The sequence below is a fragment of the Lissotriton helveticus genome, chromosome 2_1 (assembly GCF_964261635.1).
Source record: "Lissotriton helveticus chromosome 2_1, aLisHel1.1, whole genome shotgun sequence".
Taxonomy (NCBI): Eukaryota; Metazoa; Chordata; class Amphibia; order Caudata; family Salamandridae; genus Lissotriton; species Lissotriton helveticus.
Window position 1 is genome coordinate 452,808,536 of NC_136059.1, and position 21,965 is coordinate 452,830,500.

A 21,965-nucleotide genomic window follows, 5' to 3' on the forward strand; every position below is an offset into this window, starting at 1 on the left:
CCCTAGCAGAGCTGATTGATAAATGATGTATGGCTTGCACCAAAATGCAACCATCTCGGCCCTTTAACTCGAGGAGTGGCAAAAGCCCCTCTCCCTCGACCCCCACAACGCACAGTAAAGCGGTAAATAAAAACGCCAATTTCTGTGCTTTTGCATCCTGCATCCTGCAAAAAAACTGTAATGTACATCTCTTCAAGACAAATCCATATCGAGGTTGATTCAGTCAGATAACAAAAAATCCAGTCACTAGCAGAACATCAGATGTGGCTCTTAGGGCAAAGCCTGAGGTTTTGGGTCCTAAATTTGCTATTTTGGACCTTCTGGTCAGAGCAGGCTGCCCTGGCTACATCATCTTGCCTAATACCAAGTGTCCATCAATCCACAATGTAAAGCCTTCTGCAAACAGGTTTTCAGCCACCTCTTTGGACCGACTTTATACCCTCCAATGTTTGCCTTCAGCTAGCTGTTGAGTGGCTCATCTCTATGACCTGGCTGTGTTGCAGCCAATCAAAGATGATACTAATTCTGGGATTCAACCATACAAGCTCTAGCGCCTAGATGTGCCAGCTCATTGGGCAAGCCATGCCAGAACAATAAGAGCGCCATGGCCCCCAAAGGGACAACCTACAGGGAAGACATTTATGTGTATGTTGGAAGGTGTAAAGACACATCCATGCCTCCACTTTGAGAACTCCACCTCCTGACCTTGCAGTCTATAGGGATTTGTAGCTCAGGCTTCAGTTGTCATGCAGTCCGCATCATGATGACAAGTCTTGGGGCTGGTCATGCGATTTCCATGGTCAAGCATACAGTCTCTAAATAATAGATAATGATGTCTCAGGTGCTAAGTGTGCCATGTCTCTGAGGTGTGCAAAAGATGGCTGGGTTTAAACTGGAATGGCATGGGAGCAAAACAACGATGGATTTAGGTCAGATCTCTGTGCTGGAGTGAATGTTTGACATTCTGTCCGTCAATTGTTGGGCAGTGGCACCAAGGTGACCTGACCATACCACTTACACATGCCATCTTTGAAGCCTCCATGACCTGTCCGCACAGTATTCAGGGGTCAACTTTGTGACTTCCAAAGGCTACCTGTACAATTTGGACGGGGAACCTGTGCAACCTACATTAGTGTCTATGCAGCCTTCAGGGACTGACCGCACAACCTATAAAACGCCTTCAACTGAAAAAAACAAACCAAAAGCAGTTCCATTGGTGAGCAAGTGAGTGAGTAGAAATTACTTGGTCAGCACTACTATTCCGATAGAATATAAAATTAGTGGACCCTAACAAGCCCCTGTGGAGCGGGGCGGAAGGCAAGCAAAGTCAATTAACACGTGTGATATATGGGAGACCCTGGGTCCCTCTTCACATCCACATTGGTTTGGGGAGGGCATCATTTTGTGACATGCCACTAACAAGTTAGTAAACCGCCTCTTGCACTGAATAACATGAGTGCCAAACGATACCCGGGGGACAAACCCGGCAATACTTAGCCCAAGTGCAGAAGCATAAACTAATGCTGCTGTCTGACTTATTGATTTAAAAAGCAGTCCTCGGATCCGCTTACTTCTGCTAACCAATCCACTTAGCACGAGTCCCTCTGTCCTCGCTATTTTTATCTGGACTCTCGGCAGCCATGCCACCTCTCGTGCAGTCTTTCTAGAGCTGCTCGTGCGCACAGAGGAGACAACATCCATTCCACAGATACATTCCTTTTCTGGGGTCGCTTCCCATCCTTATTGTCATGGGCAGCGCGTGCACCGAGCCCTGCAAAGCCAAGGGTATCTTAGGAGCCCACCCCACTACCGCATCCACTCTTGAAATGGACATGTATGTTATGTGTATGTGCTGTGACCACCGTGAGCATTTAATGTGCCCATTCCCCGGAGTCGTGACTCTAAACAAGAGTAGGAATGCACGCGCCACATCACACCCTACTTCCTGCCTAGCTCCACCAACCAGAGCCCACCCATGGCATCCATCAGCGCTGCCCAACAACCCTGCCACCTGCTGATGTTAAAGATTGAGACAGATACTAGACGCTGTCCGGGCAGATACAAGGTTACATCAGATAGTAAAAACATCAACGCCGTATACAGAGAGGAAACAGAGGGCACTAAACTGCATGTAAAGTTGCTGCCACACTGGCTACACAGGGTCGCGCGCTATACTGAGCGTGAGAGATCACAAACAGCAGCTGTGTTGACACGAACCTTGTGACCTCCGGCAGATTTCGCTGTACTGACCTCAAGGATTTGTCCTCCGCCTGTTGGTCGTCGTCTTCCTCCTCCGGCTCTTCCTGCCCTGCGCCTCCACGGACAGCAGACCATGTCCACTTGGCCCACTGCACTGGTGTCAGGATTTGCCACGGTCTGTACGCCATGTTTCCGAGCGAGAAAACCTCCCGAAATCGTCCCTTCTCCCCCAGCACCACGGTGACTGCCACAATCAGCGCCTCTCCCTCACAGCACCCTCTCCACATAACTCTAACATCAGTCACCTCCCGCATTTCCCAAAAGCGACCCACATGGGTCTGTCACGTTCAGCACCTTCCGTCCCATACGCACGCCGGGCACAGGCAATCTCAGCAGTCACTCAGCATCCCTTCCTCACTCCCTGGGCACCTCGCGCTCAGACTGCCCGAGGGTGCGTCCTTTTCTCACGCCATGGGAACATCCAACCGGACTGCCAGAATCAGCTGGCTGGAAGATAGCTGGAGGCAGCTGCGAGGGGAGACACCCCCTTCTCAGACTGTACTACTCTGGAGAGGGCTGGGGAGGTGTTCATGAAAGTCTGCGCGGCTTCTCGTGCCGAAAGACGGGAACAAAGACACGGACAGCGGGAGGGGGGGCGGGATACAACGGGAACAAAGACACGGACAGCGGGAGGGGGGTGGGATACAACGGGAAAGAGGACACGGACAGCGGGAGGGGGGTGGGATACAACGGGAAAGAGGACAACGGAAAAGAGGACACGGACAGCGGGAGGAGGGCGGGAACAAGAAGCAAAATGGCGGCCGAAAATTTCGGATTCGGGGGCGTGTTTTGGCGTTCTGAGTGATGGATGACGTCACAGGGCGAAAGAACGCAAAAAACATGCCCCCGAATCCGAAAGAGACGGGGCTTGAACTGAGAGATGCGCCTCATCCAATGGCGGGCCTCCTTTTAGGGAGCCAGCCAATGGAAGAGAGAGGCGGGTTCAAGCCCCGTACTAAAAATCATTAAATCTCCGACCGGAGACTGCGCAAGCGCAGCCTTTCGGTCCTCGACCGAACAAGCATTTTCAATGCAGTAGGTAATTTACGAGAGTTTGAGCTATTGGCATAGTAAATGACTGCCTTTCATTTGTGTATTTTTAAAACCACTAAATAAAAGCCATGGTCATTTACAATGCCAATAGCTTAAACTATCGCAAATGCGAAACCTATTGCTTTGCAAATGCGTTCGGCAACTGTTCTATAGAGTTCTGCAAAATGACACATTCTACACAACTTACTCTTGGGCACTCGTCATTATGATGAAATTTACATGAAAGGGTGTGCCTCGTAGCAAAGTGTCACACATGTCACAGCTGGCTTTCCTGTGCACCATAACACAATGCTTTAGCATTGCACTTCAACATAATTTTAACTTTTACCGCAAACATTTAACACAACTTGCTGTAAATAAGAAACTGTACAAATGTTATCATTCGTGCAGTGCTGCAGATTGTGATGCAAATTAGTTAGTGGGGCAGCAATACTATGCGGACTATAGCGTAGGTTGCATGTTGTGTGCATATTTGTCTGGAGGTCAACTTAACTAGTTACCTTAGGCTTGCGAGATACAGGGGCATAACGCAGGGCCATGAGGTGCAGGGGGACCCCTCAACTCTTCAGGAGGGCACCATTTAGCCCAATACCAATGGATATATGCGAGACCGCGGGTACTGTTTTCACATTCAGCGGTGCGGGGGGAATTTGCGTTATGTCACTATCTAAGTTTAGTTGTCGTCTGGAACCACACAGCAACTTTCCTCAGAGAAGGTAAATGTCCAGTAACGGGGTCTCCAGGCATTTATTCCCTCTGGAGAAAAATTTCAGAAAATTACCTTCGAGCAGTGCCAGTTATGTAGCACAATGCCTCAAGCAAGATTTTACTATGGAGAATTGTGGTAATAACCGGACAAAACACTGTTTGCTCTGGTTATACTCCCATGATCTGCAAACATGCTTAAAATATTGTAAAATAGCTACCGGTAATGTCAGTGCCGGAAACGCAATGTTTGCAATGCTTTCGGATGTATTCATTATTGGTATCAAAACAGCTCTCACTGGTCTCCCTTGTTCATCCCACCAGCATGTCTTTGACAGAATGCAAGTGCACACAAATTAAACCCTGTTATCTCATTGCTGTTTTGCCTACCGACACCTTTGGGTAAAATTTGCGCTAAATAAAACTGCATTAAATAAATAAAATAGATGTCCCTGTGGGTGCAGTGCCTTTTGTTGGTAATAGAGGTTTGTTTATAATTCTACTGGGACACCTAGTAACAGCCTGTGGTACTGCAGCCTTTCCGTGCTTCTGGATGGGGGCGATGCAGCGTGGAAGCTGTAAGCAAAAGAAAGGTTGACGCTCGTTAAACGGGTGCCACGGTAAAAGTATGCATGACATGACAATGTAAAGGAAACAAAATGAGTAATGCTAAAGTAGGGAGGATGGGAGGTGGTGGTGTGGGGACGGCACGGCACTGGGGCGACTGCAGATGAATGCCCTTTGCACCAGGTCCTCAGTCATGCGGGTGAAAGCACGCCGATTCAATAGGCGAGTCTGAGAGTCCATATGTGGCCTCTTCTGTGCCGGAGCACTTCTGGGGGTGTTGGTTTTGTGGGTATTTACCATTACAGTCAGACTTGTTTGGGGATTCAGTCTCCCTCATGTAGGCCCTGCATGTGCATCCTGAAACCAAATAACCCTAGCATTGGTTGAACAATGCAAAATTAAACATCTGTATGAGGAGACCGAACCGTACAGACTACCCTCCTAGCAATTGCTTTTTAGCACAATATGAGAAAGGGATGGCACAGACCTATGCTAACATGGAATGACCGGTTACTCACCGGTAATATTCATTACTCCGAGTCGTAGCCCTCCCCGTCCCAGTCCTAACTACATGAGCATAGCTCCTCCCACCAGAAACTCCCAAGCAACTTAAAACCCATCCCTTCCCTCCAGGCCACACCCATACCCTGAGGCATATAATCCAGTGACCTGCCAATCAACAACCTGTACCCAACAAGCACAAGAAGCCGAAACAGGGAGGGAGGGATGGGAACCTGGACTGGGACGGGGAGGGCTACGACTCGGAGTAATGAATATTACTGGTGAGTAACCGGTCATTACCTCCTCGTCAGCCCTCCCCGTCCCAGTCCTAACTACATGAGCAGATACCAAAGCAATAATCGGCTTCACTCAGTAGCAAAAAAAAACCAGACTTTATTAAAGCACAGAAAGTCACACCACCGGAGTAGAACGCAACACAGCGTTCCCAAACCCAGCAGAATCAGTCCCCCCAACCACCAAACGATAATGGGACATAAAGGTGTGCGGAGAACTCCAGGTAGCGGCCCTGCAGATTTCAGCCATGGAAGCCCCCTGAAAACAAGCCCAGGAAGCCGCCACCCCCCGAGTCGACCTCCCCTGAACAGACCCAGGAGCCAACACACCACAGGCCTCATATGCAGCACCCACAGCCCAACGCAGCCAACGACTGAGGGTAGCCCCAGAAGGCTTAAGACCCTGACCAGCCAGGCCAAAGGTCACAAAAAGGGATTCCACCTTACGAAACGGCCCAGTACGCAACAAATAGATCTCCAGAGCCCTCCGAACGTCCAAACAGTGCAGCCGCACCTCAACCTCTGAAAGAGGATCAGGACAAAAAACAGGCAAAACCAGATCCGCAGAGCAGTGAAAAGAGGAAGGGACCTTGGGAACAAAGGAAGGATCAGGCCGCAGTACCACCCGATCAGGAAAGAAACATAAAAAAGGGGCCGAACAAAGCAAGGAGCCCAATTCCCCAATCCGCCTAGCCGACGTAATAGCCACCAGGAACAGCACCTTGATCGTCAGAAACCTCAAAGACACCTCCAGCAGAGGTTCAAAGGGAGCCCCCTGCAAAGCCCCCAAAACCAGAGGCAGATCCCAACTAGGAGCAAAGGACCGAATGACAGGCTTCTGAAGGAAGCAACTCCGCAACAAACGGGACACCAGGGGAACCACCGGGTCACAGACCGAACCCCGAAAGGCCCGAACAGCAGCCCACTGAGCCCTCAGGGAGGACACAGCCAGACCCAAGTCAAAGCCGTCCTTCAAAAAGTCCAAGACCAATACCGGATCCACTGCCAACGCAGACCACCCACGCGCCGTACACCAAGACTGAAAAGAAACCCAATGCCGGGCATAGGATTTGAGAGTCGAAGGGCGCCTGGACCTCTGAATAAATTCCGCCACAGAAGGAGAACACCCCAACGCCACAAGGTTCATCCTCTCAACAGCCAACCCGCCAGCCTCAGGCGGACCAGACACTCCAGAGACAGAGGGGGAAACGACAAGGGACAAGGGACCACTGGCAACCTCCAGCAAGGCCCCACTGCCAACTTCAATAACAGAGGGAACCAAGGCCGCCTGGACCAATCCGGAGCCACCAGGATCACCGAAGCCCGATCCAACTTGACCTTCAGCAGAACACGCGGCAGCAGGGCAATAGGGGGAAAGGCATACATCAGGCCCCCCTCCCACCGGAAGGACAGGGCATCTACCCACCAAACCTCGGCAGAGCGAACCAGAGAACAAAACGTCTCCCTCAAGGTGTTCCCCGGGGCTGCAAACAGGTCCACCACTGGGACCCCGAACCGGGCCATCAGGCAGCGAAACACATCCTGAGACAGGCACATGTCCGACAGGGAAGGAAACACCCTGCTCAGGCAATCCGCCTCCGAGTTCAAAATCCCAGGCAGATGTAAAGCCCTCAGAGACAACAAGTGAGACTCCGCCCACAGGCCTATACTTTGAGCCAACAAATTGAGGGAAGCCACCCTCGCGCTCCCCTGGCGGTTGATATAACACACCACCACCGTGTTGTCGGACCGCACCATCACATCCCTCTGGAGGACCCAAGGCAGAAAATGAGACAACTGAACCGCCTTCAATTCTCGCCAATTCGAGGACATTTCCGCCTCCGGCACAGACCAAAGACCCTGCACAGACTCCTGACCCAAGACCGCACCCCAACCCAGTACGCTGGCGTCGGTCGTCAGGACCAACCTCACCTGGGACACAAAGGGCGAGCCCTGAAAGAGGTTCCGATCCACCAGCCACCAGGACAACTCCCGGGCGATGGACACACCCCCCGGAACCAACAGCTCGTAATCCAGAGAGGCCGGATCCCAATGCTCCAGAAGATGATTCACAAGGGGGTATAAGTGTAAACGGGCCCAAGGAACAATCATCACAGTTGCTGACATCAGCCCCTGAACACGCAACCACTGGCGAGCCGTGGAAGACCGAGCCCCCAACACCTTCTTCAGTTCGTGCACAAGAGTCAGTCTGCGGGGCTCCGACAGGAAGACCTTCCCCAACCTGGTGTTGAACACCCCCCCAATGAACAACAGTTCCTGAGTGGGGTGAAGATGGGATTTCTCCAAGTTCAGAATCCACCCGAACCGTTGAAGGAGACTGCAAACCTCCCGGGATTGTGACTGAGCCTGAAGGAAAGAAGAGGAAGAAATCAACCAATCGTCCAAGTAAGGGAAAACCTGTATACCCTTAGCATGCAACAAACCCACCAAGGGCGCCAACACCTTAGTAAACACCCTCGGAGAGGCAGACAGGCCAAACGGCAATACCTGGAACTGGTAGTGATCCACCCCCACACAGAAACGCAGGAACCTCTGCGAATCCGCGTGCACTGGCACATGAAAATAGGCATCCCGTAGATCGAGAGAAGTCAGGAAATCCCCCACCGACAGGAAGGGAAGAATCAACTGTAGAGTCACCATTTTGAAGGACCGATGAGGGACACACAAGTTCACCGCCTTTAGATCCAGGACCGGACGGAAGTCCCCATTTGGCTTTTGGATCAAAAACAGGATTGAGTACACCCCCCGACCCTGTTGACTCACAGGCACCCTCACCACAGCACCCTTTGACACCAAGTCCCGAACTCCGTCCAATAGAGCACGACATCTTGCCAGAGACCTGGGAACAGGGGTAGCTTTGAACACATCCACCGGAGGAGTCCCAAATTCTATTCTGTAGCCCAGTCGTACCACCTGCAGAACCCACAGATCCCGAACGAACTCCTCCCAGACTGGCAAAAAAGAGGTGAGGCGACCCCCAACCGTCACCTTCAAGGAATCCATCACATAGTCACGACTTGGAGGGACCTGCAGAAGAGGAAGCACCTTGTTGACCCCGGGACTTGTGGAAGGAAGGGACACCCCTACCACGCCCGCTTATAACCCGCAAACTTCCCTTTCTGAGAAGAGCGGACCGGAGCCAACAACTTCTTGTCCTCAGCTGTCTTTTTAATCAAAGCTTCCAACGGCTCCCCAAACAACTTAGAGCCCGTGAAGGGAATCTTCATCACGGCCGCCTTCTGAGCAGCTTCCGCCTTCCAAGACTTAAGCCACAACTGCCTCCTAGCAGCAACCGAGGCACCAGCAGCCGCCGCCGCAGCACTAAGGGAGTCGAAGGACAAGTCAGCCATGAAACGCAATTGTTGTTCCAACATGGACAAAGACTCAGAGGGATCCTCATCCTGCATGAGCTGCGCAGAAATACCCTGACAGTCCTTAAGAAGCGACTGAACAAGATAGCTGGTGTAAGCTGCAGACCGAACAGCCAGATTGGAGGCCACAAAGGACCGCTTCAAGGCCCCCTCAACCCGCTTGTCCCCAGGATCAGAAGGTACCGCATCCTCAGACACCACCAGGCTCTGAGACGCCATACCAGCCAGCAGAGAATCCACTTTCACCACAGCCGGAAACTCCTCCGTGAATCCCTGCAAGGGATACCTCTTAGCCAGAAACCGGGGAAAGGCATGCCTGTCAACATCCTTCCACTCCCCCTCCAGCACCTTCCTCACAGACGTATGAATGGGGAGGCTTTCCGGATCTTTCTTCAGGTAATTGGCGAAGAAGTCTTCAGACTCTCCACCCACCACAGGATCAGGGAATCCCAGATCGTCCCGAACATGCTGCAAAACACAGCGAAGGTCAGCCCCTTGGACAAAACGACCCTTCACCTCCTCATCAGAGTCAACATTCGGATCTACCTCAGCCGAGGCATCCAATTTCTGTCTCTTAGGCCCCTTGGGAACATGAGCCACAAAGGCCGCCGCCACAGCAGCCTCAATCATTTTCTGAATATCCGCCATGGAAGGAGCAGAGGAAGAACCAGCGACCACCTCTCCATCCTCACAGCCGAGCTCACGCACGTCTGCACCTCTACCCTCCATGTTGTAAACAGGAGAACAGAAACCCAGACCCCAAGATATACCCAGACCAATCAAGCAAAAATCCCCAAGGGCCAACCAGGGAACGCCACCTGGACCGGGAGCCAATCCCTACACAGGACCGAAGGCCGGGCTTCAAACCGCCCTATCAGTGAAGACCACCAACCTACAAAAGGAAATGATTGAACAGGGCCCAACTGTAAGGACACGAAGAAACCCAGAAGACCCCGCCCCAGGAACCAGTGAAACCAGAGGTAAGAACTCCCCACCGCCCCAGCAGAACTGCAGGAGAGCAGAGCCTCCAAACCCCACATGACCCCCACAGACAGCAGAGACAGGCCAAGGACAGGGAAAAAACACCATGGGGCCTCACCACAGCAGAGCAGGAAGAGGCCAAGACTCGAAATCAAGCCCCATGCAAAGCCCTCCAGCAACACAAAAACGGCAATTAGGACCGCCAGTAGAGGGAGCTCCCACTACAGAAACGCGGGGAAGAGAACCTAACCTAGGTAAGATCAAAGTCGGACTGAACCTTAACATCGGGCCCCCACGGACCAAACAAAGGCAGTCCCCCCCCCCCCCCTCCCCGCAACCCCAGACACCACCAAGGATTGCAGGAAGCAATAAAAAGGGGGAAAACACGGGCACGAAAGAAACGAGCACCAAGAGTATGGATAGAGACAGAGAAGCCAAACCGGCACGCCCTCGGCGTGCTGAAAAAGCCAGCCACACACCCCCCCTCCCTCCCCGGGAGCACCCGCTAGAGCAGGGAACGAACCCGGAAGAGGGGAGGCTGCAGCAGGGAGACACCACCACCAGGCAGTCCGGACCCCCAACCCCATGGTCCCGCTACAGCAGGGACTCAAAGTAAATGCCCACAAGGTCAAATAAAAGCAGGCACAATAGGGGTTAAAAACGGGCGCTTAACATCCCGTTTCACACTTACCAGATAGGAGGCCAATTCCAGTGTCCCCCTCGACGAAGTCTGCTCGGAAGTGATTCCGCAGAAAAAACAAACAGGTTGTTGATTGGCAGGTCACTGGATTATATGCCTCAGGGTATGGGTGTGGCCTGGAGGGAAGGGATGGGTTTTAAGTTGCTTGGGAGTTTCTGGTGGGAGGAGCTATGCTCATGTAGTTAGGACTGGGACGGGGAGGGCTGACGAGGAGGTAATGCTATCCTCCCTGCAAGGTAGGAGGAACAGATTAGGGTCTGCCTTCAAAGCAGTAGGCTGGCTGTCGGCAGTCTGCTGCTAACACTGAGCAGTTAACACTGCTTGTGACACTCGTATCAGTGAGGAGGGCCATTAGTGATGGTTCATGCTAGCTGTGTAGCTCGGCAGTTATGCAGAAGCAGAGGTGTGAGACCATATAATCTGCCCTTGAATAGCGGTTTGCTCCGGCTGCCTGAATGAATTCAATATTTGCTATGACCTGTTGTGAGAAAGTGCCATCTTTCTTGCATTTTTATGCCCCCACTTTTTGCTGCACTGCTGATGTGCTTTGACTGAGTCTGCCCTGGGCTCCTGCCAACCAGGTGCCCAGGGCCTGTGTTCCTTCCCAAAAAATTTGTTGAAACCAAAACCCAATTGGCATCTCTGGCCACCTGTCAGCCCCTAGTAAATGGTACACTAGGTACCTCGGGCATGGTGACCAGAGGAGACCCCTAAGGGCTGCAGCACTTATTGTGCCACCCTTAGGGGCCCTGTACCCTGACACCCACACACTGCCTTTGCAGGCTGAATGTCTAAGTTCAGAACTAAACAGAGTCGACATGGCACACATCCCTGTGTGTCATGCCCACAAAACCCACTGCCCTAGCATACCTCAGTCACCCTTCTAGATTTCCTTTCATATGCTAACATTGACTGGTTTTCACTGAAATTTCTTTTAAGTGTGGAGTTTTGCAACTTTAAAATATTCCTCTAAAATCAGCCGAATACCTATTTCCGAAATACTCACCTGGGATCAGGAGAGAAGCCAGTGCTGTACTTTCTATTTCAGTGCTGAACCGCAAAAGTAATCTTGACTGTACTTACCAGTTACTTTCATTTTCTTCCATAGGAAACCTTTGACTGTTTTTCTCTGAAAATTCTTTTAAGTGTCGATTTTTGAAAATTACAAATATTCCTTAAAAATCGTACCAACTGCTGAAACGTAAATACTTACCTGTCTTAGGTAGAGGTCCCAGTGCTGGATCTAGGAGTCCAGTATGGATTACAAAAGTAACGAGAACCTACTTTACTTGTGACTTGAATTTCCTTCCAGGAAAGCTAGTTTTTCTCTGAAAAGTTTCTAAGTGTCAACTTCGAAAATACATTTATAACCTTTAAAAAGTACAACTGTAACCAAAATGCTTTTACTTAACTGTTTACAGCTTAGGTCCCGGGACTGGATCCAGTCCTGTGGTTAGCAAAGTAATCCTGAAAGTAATCAATTGCATTTTTATAGAATAACCCATTGAGCTCAATGTTAAATTGTGTTTAGAATTGTGTTGCCTATTGCAACCCCATTGTACTTACCAAGTCTATTGCCTGTCTGCAAAGTAATTGCCCAAAGTCACTCATATTGAGAAAAGTATATTTTGATCCCTTTGGGATATAAAATGAAACAACTAAGTCTTTTGATATAAAAACAATTGGCCTAGAGTTCAGTTCTTGAGTGTGTGAAACCTTTTGCTGACTGTGTACAACAAATGCTTTACACTGTCCTCTGATACTGCCTTACTGCTCGACCAAGCTACCACATTAGAGAGTAAGGTCAGATCTGACACACTGTACCTTACTTTGGTCCAGTATATATAGAGCCACTTTCTTACACCTGTCGCACAGTAATGCTGCCCAAAAAGTAAAACATTCTGAGGGCTTTAAACTGCCACCATTTTATTGGTTTTATTATCCTGAACAGCGCGTAGTTTCTCCAGTATTACATCTTTCATAGATTCACATGCTTGTATCTTCCCCGTCGTCATGGTGGGAGTCTCACGGTAACAGAATGACCAAAGCAGTATCATAGAGAAGAAAAACTGCATAGAAAATCCCATAGGGACTGTAGCATTTGGTAACCAGACCATCTCATTATTTGGTCCAAAAGTCAGCCAATCAGCATTGCTGCCCTGCCCTCACACTCCCCAGCAGGAGCTTCCTGCCTCAGATTTCCAACCGCCTTCGTGTGAGAAAGGAGTCTCCCTGAGCTCTGCTCAGTTTACTGTTCCTGAGTGAACTATTGCCCTTTTGCTTCTTATATCCTGACTTCTGGATTAAGGTATTGTGTGTGCCTGTATTTCTCAATATGGCTGAAAGCTCTAAAAAGAGGCTGTTCAGGCCATGCAGATCCTGTGGGAAGGCCAGGCTTTACTCCGAAGACCCTCATAAGGACTGCCTATACTGTCTTCATCCTAAGCATGAGGCTAAGGATTGTAAATACTGTAGAACCTTTTCTGTCAAAACTCTTAGAGACAGAGAGGCTCGCTTGCTGTTATGGCTTCAGAAGAAGAAGGCCATATCAGACTCAGATTCTGGGGAGGAATCTTCTAAACTGACACCTAAGAAGAGAAAGGCCTCTATTTCTGAGGAGAAAGTGGAGCCTAAGAAGAGTAAATCTAAAGATAAGGCAATGTCATCTCTCCCTATTACTCCTCTGAAGAAGCTGTCAGTTCAGAAAGGGACAGGGTCTGCTCCACCGACCAGTTCCCTAGCTTTTGCTTCCAAATCTGTGGAAAAGCCTTCAGCTCCGTCGACGACGACTGCTTCGTCGATGACAGGATCTAAAGCAGCGTCGACGAGTAAGATTACCCCGTCGACGAAGAGACCGTCGACGACGACGACGACATCGTCGACGAAAGGTTCGACGACGAGGATGTCGACGGGGGCCTCGTCGACGGTGGACCCGTCGACGAAGGTTCCGTCGACGGTGTCGTCGACGGCACCGTCGACGAAGATCATACTGACAACAGCAAAAGCTTTCAAGTCACCAGAGTCGAAGACTATGATTTCTATCCGGTCTTTTCAGTCATCCACGGGTTCGGCGACTATCAGCAAATCGGCGGAATTCACATCATGGACGAAGATTTCACCTCTTCCACCATCTTCTTTGTTGGAACAAGACTCAAAGGCAGAGGAGTCCTCAGGTGCCGCTTACAGTCCTTCACAGCTCCAAATAAAGAGCCAAGACACAGACGAAGAAGAGGTATATTCCTTCAAGGACAGACCTCAATCTTCCAGATATGAGTCTTTCCAAGACACAGGTGAATATAATGAAGAGGAGGAGCAACAGGAAGAATCGCGAGAGGAGGTACGACAGGAGACAATGTCTATACCGGTGTCTCTTGTATCTGACCTCAGATTCATGATAAACGACTACTACCGTCGTTTCCCGGAGGCAAACGACCCTCAATCAGCTACGCCGGTAGCTTCGGCGCAGCCATCAAAGACAAAAGCTGCCACTCAAGAGCAGGGGGTGAGATCACCGCCAGTGGTTACAATAAGAGACGATCTAACGGAATCCAACGAGGATGAACAACCTGAAGAAGGGGAACTTGTTCATGATGCTTCGGGGCAGGAATGGAATGAATACATCTTGCCATCGGCCCCGTCACCTGACCCACTGCCATCCAACTCCCCTCCTCAAGACATCGGAGGGTTCCATGACATCATGGAAAAGGCGGCGAAGAGATTTAAATTAGATATGGAAGTTAAAGAAACAGACTGTTTCTTGTATGATTTCAAGGACGATGCCAGGAAATCAGCTCGATCAATTCCAATTATCCCTCATGTTTGGGAAGAGGGCCTAAAAATTTTAAAGACACCGGCTTCCATAGCGGTGTCCGTTCCAAGGATTGAAAAGAAGTACAGAGCGCCAGAGTCTGCTGCAGCCTGTCTAATAGGGCACCCCAGACCAGAGTCAGTCGTGACGCAGACGGCGCAGAGAAATTAAAAAAACCCAGTGGCTACTTCCTTGGTGCCACCAGACAAAGAAGGAAGAAGAATGGATGGTGCCGGTAAGAGGTTTGCGGTCATGGCAGCCTCTACTATTAAGGCAGCCAATGCTATGGCCCTTATTAGCCGTTTCAACAGGCAAATGTGGTCCGATCTGGCACCCATACTGTCTGCGCTACCGGAGGATAGGAAAGAGGAAGCGGCGGCCATCCTCAAAGACGGAGCAAAGTCTGCGGCTGAATCTATTGACATCGCCATGGACGTTTTATCTATGGCTTTCAGGCAAATGGCTGGGGCAGTTTCGCTTCGCAGACAAGGCTGGCTTAAGGCAACCTCTTTTCGTCCGGAGGTGCAAGCGAAGATTGTGGATATGCCGTTTGATGGCGAGAATTTATTTGGGAAACATATCGACGAGGCGCTACAAGGCATCAAATCTGACACGGATACTGCTAGAGCGCTCGGATCTCTTCAACAAGGACGGTTTCAGTCCTTTCGTAAAAGAGGTACAAGAGGTCAATTCAATCAGAGATCCTCATATCAGTCCAACAGATATCAGCCGTATAACCAACAGAATTATCGGCAATACAATTCAAACACCCAGTTCAAGCCCTACAACTCCTCTTACCAGCAGCAATCTAGGGGCAAGGCTGGCACCAGAGGGAAGAATCAACAGTCTAACAGACGTCAATGATTGCAGGCTGGCGCTCCCCACAATGCAGATCCCGGAAAACGACCACTATCTGTCTCAATACTTCAACAACTGGACGTCCATAACATCGGACAAATGGGTTCTAGAAGTCATCAGCAGGGGTCATACCCTGGAATTTGCGGAAATACCACCGGATCATCCCCCGGTGCTCAGGCTCTCTCAACATCGTCAGGAATTGCAGAGGGAGGTCCACTCGCTTCTGCAAAAGGGAGCCATAGAAGAAGTACCGCAACATCTCAGAGGGAAAGGCTTCTACTCGCATTTCTTCCTCATCAAGAAGAAACAAACCCTGAAATGGAGACCGGTATTGGATTTGAGGGATCTGAATCAATACATAAAGAAGATTCCCTTCAGAATGCTATCATTGCAAGAGATCCTGCAAATGTTAAAGTAGCAAGACTACATGGCGTCCTTGGATCTCATGGATGCGTACTTCCATATTCCAATTCATTGGAAACACAGAAGATATTTAAGATTCACCGTGGAGAGTCGCCACTTTCAATTCAAGGTCCTTCCATTCAGACTCAAATCGGCCCCGAGGGTGTTCACCAAATGCATGGCCCCGGTGACAGCCCATTTAAGATTGCAAGGGCATTACATTTATCCATATCTGGACGACTGGCTAGTGACAGGTCCATCATTCAGAGTAACAGCAAGGTCTCTCCACTGCTGCATTCGACTGTTTCGACGCTTGGGACTAAGGACCAACTTGGAGAAGTCCTCGCTGACTCCGGCCCAGGGCATTCACTTCTTAGGAGCGTGGATATGCACCAAGACAGTGAAAGCCTATCCTTCCAAAGAACGGATGACAAAGATAATGGGTCTTGCCACGACCCATCAGTCAAAAAGGTTCACTTCTGTGAGAATGTACAAATCCATGTTGGGGATGATATCTTCTTGCATCCCTCTGGTACCAAATTGCCGTCTTCGAATGAGACCTTTGCAGGAACAACTGGACGAGCAATGGGTTCAGTCCAAAGGAACCTTCGAGGATCGCATTACCATCACGAACCGTATGAAGGTGGCCATGTCATGGTGGAAAGCACAGAAGAACTTGGATCAGGGCTTAACCTTTGTACCTCAGAATCACAATTACGTGATGACGACGGACGCCTCCTTGCTAGGATGGGGTGCACATCTTCAGGAGCTGGAGATTCAGGGCCTCTGGTCAGACTGGGAGGCACAGCTTCACATAAACATGTTAGAACTCAAAGCTGTGTTTCTGGGGCTTCAAGCCTTCCTGCCCAGGATACGGCACGCATCGGTGCTTATTCAAACGGACAGCACCACGACTATGTTTTATCTGCTAAAGCAGGGTGGAACAAAATCCAAACAACTGTCGAGGTTGGCGCAAAGAATCTGGAAGTGGCTGATAATCCACGGCATTTCAATTCAAGTGCAACATATACAGGGCATCCTAAACACACGGGCAGATGCTCTGAGTCGCACACCGAACGTGACGCACGAATGGGAGCTGCACGACGCTCAGCTTCGCAGACTGTTTCAAAGGAGGGGCACTCCCACATTAGACTTGTTCGCAACCAGGGACAATTCAAAGTGTGTCCAATTTGCGTCCAGGTACCCTCAGCAAGATTCCAGGGGAAACGCATTCCACATGGATTGGACGGAAATGTTTGCCTATGCGTTTCCTCCGTTCCCTCTGATACCGCGAATACTTCGCAAAATAAGATTGGAACCGTGTCATGTCATACTGATAGCACCAGCCTGGCCGAGGCAGGCATGGTATTCAGACCTGCTACAGATGTCAAAGGGCAACAAACTTCAGTTTCCGACATTCCAGAACCTCATTTCCATGAAACACGGTCAGATTCTGCATCCGGACCTACAATCGCTAAAATTGTCCGCATGGAAACTCATGAGCGGGAATTCCAAGACTTAAACATTCCTCAAGAATGCAGACATATTCTGTCACAAGCCAGAGCTACGTCAACCAACAAAACTTATGCAGCTAAATGGACTCGTTTCTGTCACTGGTGTGACAGTCAAAACTTACACCCGCTAACAGTACACCCTGAAGGTATTCTACCTTACCTGTTGTCACTGTCTAAGGCAGGACTGTCGCATGCCTCGGTGAAGGTACACTTAGCAGCAATATCACGCTTCAGGAGAAAACCAAACGAGCCATCTCTCTGGTCTCCAGGCTAATAAAAGAGTTCATTAAAGGACTTTTTAGAGTTTTTCCACCCATTCGGCGCCCGCCAGTGCCATGGCACCTCAATACAGTCCTGTCGCAACTTATGAGGCCTCCGTTCGAGCCTATCCACAGCACAGACTTACAGTTCCTATCATGGAAGACAGCCCTGCTCCTTGCCTTAACATCAGCAAGGAGGGTTAGCGAAATTCAAGCTTTTTCAGTGGAAGAACCCTTTTTACAATTTCGCCAGGACAGGGTTATATTAAGGACAAATCCTACTTTTATACCCAAAGTTCCTACGTCTTTTCACCTCAACGAGCCTGTTATTTTGCCTACCTTTTTCAGCAATCCCTCAACTGAAGCAGAAAGAGCATTGCACTCTTTAGACATTGCTAGATGTTTGAAGTTCTACATTGAACGAACAAAGACATTCCGCAAATCCAAACAATTATTTATTGCTTTTGAAGGCCAAAGGAGAGGCCTTCCTCTATCAAGACTGAGTATTGCAAGATGGATATCATCAGCTATACTGAAATGTCATGAGAAAGCGGGAAAGCCGCTCTTTTCTAAAGTGAATGCACATTCTACAAGGAAGATGGCGACATCAATGGCCTTATTCGCAGGAGTGTCGCTGCCAGACATCTGCAGAGCAGCGACGTGGAAGAGTGTGCATTCTTTCACCAAGCACTACTGTCTGGACACTGCATGGAAAGAAGACACGGCAGTGGGACAAGCCGTTCTGAAACGCCTATTTCAATAAGGTATAATTTGATTATCTGCTAATTTGTCTATACAGTACTTTTGACTGATGTTTGCATGTATATTTATATATATATATATATATATATATATATATATGTATCTGCATTCTTAATATTATATGGATATGTATTGTTATAACATTGCTTTACTGCAGAGCTTCCTTCTGGGTTCTATCCTGGAAACGCTGCAAATTCTTGTGAGCACTGCTTACTACTCTGATACAAGCATGTGAATCTATGAAAGATGTAATACTGGAGAAGGAATTAGTTACTTACCTGTACACTATAGTTCTCCAGTATTATCTTTCATAGATTCACATGCGCCCACCCGCCTCCCCGTTTCGCAGGCAGAACCTGTTCTCGGTATTTATCCATGTCTCTCACTCGGGGACGGAAATCTGAGGCAGGAAGCTCCTGCTGGGGAGTGTGAGGGCAGGGCAGCAATGCTGATTGGCTGACTTTTGGACCAAATAATGAGATGGTCTGGTTACCAAATGCTACAGTCCCTATGGGATTTTCTATGCAGTTTTTCTTCTCTATGATACTGCTTTGGTCATTCTGTTACCGTGAGACTCCCACCATGACGACGGGGAAGATACAAGCATGTGAATCTATGAAAGATAATACTGGAGAACTATAGTGTACAGGTAAGTAACTAATTCCATCTTTTGAGGAATCAATTGCGTGCCACCTGGTGCGACATGGTAATTTACAGCTGGTGCTGTTGGTTCCAACAATTGCTTCGTGTTCAATAATAATGTTCCAAATCAATTAAGTATGCAACAGTAATTTTTAGACCGCTCTTAAACACCCCACACAACAAGAACAAATTGCTCATACAATGATGCTAATCACTTCTTTTTTATATATAGAGAAAACAAGAAATGTATATGGCTGTTTCATATGTAATTTCATCAACATGTGTGAATGGTGACTTATGTGAGTCAAGTGAAATAAAGTGACAAAGTGATGACATAGGTAAGAAGCAGAGAAAAGAGATAACATTTTTGACACATATATATCAAGAAATATAAGGGAGAAGAGGGATCATGTCTTTTCGTAATTCTGTATCTCTTCCTCAGTCACCTTGACAACTCATATTTAAGCCTTGGGTTGAGGGGACTGACGGACATGACCTAAAAGAGTATTGACGTTTCGACCCAGAGATGTGCGCGGTTCAACAAGCATCTCGGCGGGTCTTCCTCAGGACTGACAATAAGGTTGTGGACAGCCTATATGGGGCAGAATAATTCAACATGTGTAAGGAGTGTTACATTAATATAGCTTAGACTAACAGGTGCCCGAAATTAATGGTGCATTCACTAAGTTGTTACGTGGTAATAATCACACTTATTTAAAGGTATAGCTATTGAAGCTTGGTCCATAAATCCATCTAAGGTCTGGGAAAAAAGGGAGATGCGGGTGATGGTTCCTCTCTTAACAGAAATTAATCAAAATATTGAAGCAGGATGAATAAAAAGATTTAAGGCCTACGTTTACTGGGGGCGAAACTCCACCATCCAGTTTGAGTCTAGAACAGAATCTGAATCTGTCTTGGCCGGCTCATTAAATCAATTAACAGAAGTCCACCTTTCGGTTGGAGTCTGTGTGACAAAATTACTAAAGTGGGGGTAAGAGCAAGATATCCTCAAAAGTTATAAAGTCAAAAGCATAAGATGCAGGCGGCTTGTACCCCCCACCAAGCTGAGCCACGGCCACAACTGAAGCAAAATACCAGGGACAGACTGGCGCTCTACCTGCTGCAAACTTGTGTGACTGAACTCTAAGCTCTGTGGTCGGTCTTTCATTTCCTCAAAGTCGTGGAAATGAAAGAAGGACAACGGTGCTTAGTTTTCTCCGAGTACCGTTGTCCTTAAGATGGCGCTAACACCACGGCCAAACACCCAAGGACCTGGAAATTAGTAATTTAATCCTTTTTTCAATATCGTATAATAAGCCATCTGTACCTTTTGGTCCCCACACTGAAATAACGCAATCTTTTAATTATTAAATATGGAAAACCAATTGCATTCTAAAGAAAGGGACATGGGCGCCATTAACGAGAAAGCGCAACATGGGCCGCTTTTACAAACTAAGTTAAAAAAAAAAATATGCGGCCGCGTTTGGCACATTAAATAAACCAAAGACATAGCCGCCAATGTGGCGTCTCGTGCTTTGAAGGAAAAAAATAAAGCCCTATGAAAGAGCGTGTACTGCCTTTTGCAGGCAAGGAAAAGCATTAAACAAAATAGTGCTCGGAGGCTGTCCTCATGGGAGGTTACAAATGAAGATCAGACGGTACGAAGGAGGGACTCAGAAGCCTATTAGCAAATTAGAAGTCTGCATTTACCAAGGACAAATGACACAAGCCAATGAAAAACATGGTTGGAGAGTGGGCAGATCTTCAAGTACATACCTCATTACAGCATGCCTTGCAGAGCAGCGCATGTGCTGCCCAGGCTCAGCCTAAAAAAGAGAAAAGAGACTACTAAAAGTGGAGGGTTACGGAACCTACCACTAGATGGCAGAATAACGCACAGCTTGTGAATCCAGAAAATTTGTGAAGCTGCATAACTTCTCCTACTGGTAACCATTTCGACATGAGACCTTACCCCATACTCTGCTGCAACTGGGTTTCTCAAATTTGCTAAAATCACTTACATCAGCACCTAGATTTTTCGGAAGCCTTGTCATTTTATTGAATGCCACAGGCCAGCACCCTACTCTGAAAATCGTCCTGCTCAAGACTTCAAATGCAGTTCAATCAATATCTTGGCACAGTCCAATATCGAAGGGTGTGGTCAAGGTAGGGATATTAACAAACGAGTGCTACTTTTATATTAAAAAAAAAAATCATCCGCTTCATGTCCATTATTGATAGGTGAGTCGTGAAATTTAGTTGTTCTATTTGTGTTTCTAAAATGTTTGGGAAGCACTGTCTTAGTTTATATTTATTGTTACCCTGGTTCTTTGCTTCTGTTTTTTACAATTCCCACCAGACACCAGCAGGGTTTACCCAATGAATCATCTCCAGCACCCCCACAAGGAGGTGGAGTCTCCTACAGAACATGCTGTGGAAGAGAGTCCCCTCTCAGTAAGGAAGCTGTGTGTACGCCAAGGAATTCCTGGTAGGCAAGAAATGAGGAAAGGGAAGGAGGCCAATTTTGAGACTGGGGTGCCTCCGTTTTCTTTCCACAGAAAAATTCGAAATGGTGACTTTACAGTCCATTGTGCCTTTTCTGCAACTGGGAGACTAATCAACTTCCAGTCAGGAAAGTGCAGTTCAAGTATCATTGATCGATGGTGGGGAATTCTCGCTTTCAGCTCAAAGTGCTTTGCTTTGGCTTGGCATGTGATATTAGGATTTTCATGGAGTGCATTACCATATTAGCAGCTCATCTCCAGAGGAGAGGCGTTAACTGTGCGTACCTCTGCATCTGGAGGCTGTCAGTGCCCTTGAGGACCAAAGCTATCCAAGCTTTGGTAGTCTGCCCCAACTCCCTCTCACCCCCTCCCCCACCGAGCTACACTAGACATAGAAAAGATGATGCTCTTTCCTTTAGTGGAGAGGTGCCTTTTATTTCAGAAGATGATTTTGGAAAACCCAATAAAGCCATTCCTGCTGTTTAGTAAGAGGGCCTCTCCGGCCGGATGTACTTAAGCATTTACAGATCTATCACGCTTGGCTGCACATGTGACGATTGTGTGATCATACTTAACTAGGGTGTTCATAGAGCGAAAGAAAAACTTAAAAAAAGCCTTTTACAGAATAAGGTACCTAACTAAACCTTGCATTTCCACCTTCCGTACTAACGGAACGTTTATTCCCAAACTTACTGTGTCTGATGTCCAGTCTGGTTTCCCACACACAAGACCATATACCAAAATGTACAGTATTGGAACTTCAC

General features: G+C 48.4%; 1 protein-coding gene across 1 annotated transcript in view; it reads left to right on the plus strand.

The window, feature by feature from the left end:
- Window positions 1-21,965, plus strand: part of MTREX (Mtr4 exosome RNA helicase) — an 865,138-nt gene that overhangs the window by 180,995 nt on the left and 662,178 nt on the right. The gene's annotated exons all lie outside the window — the stretch shown is intronic.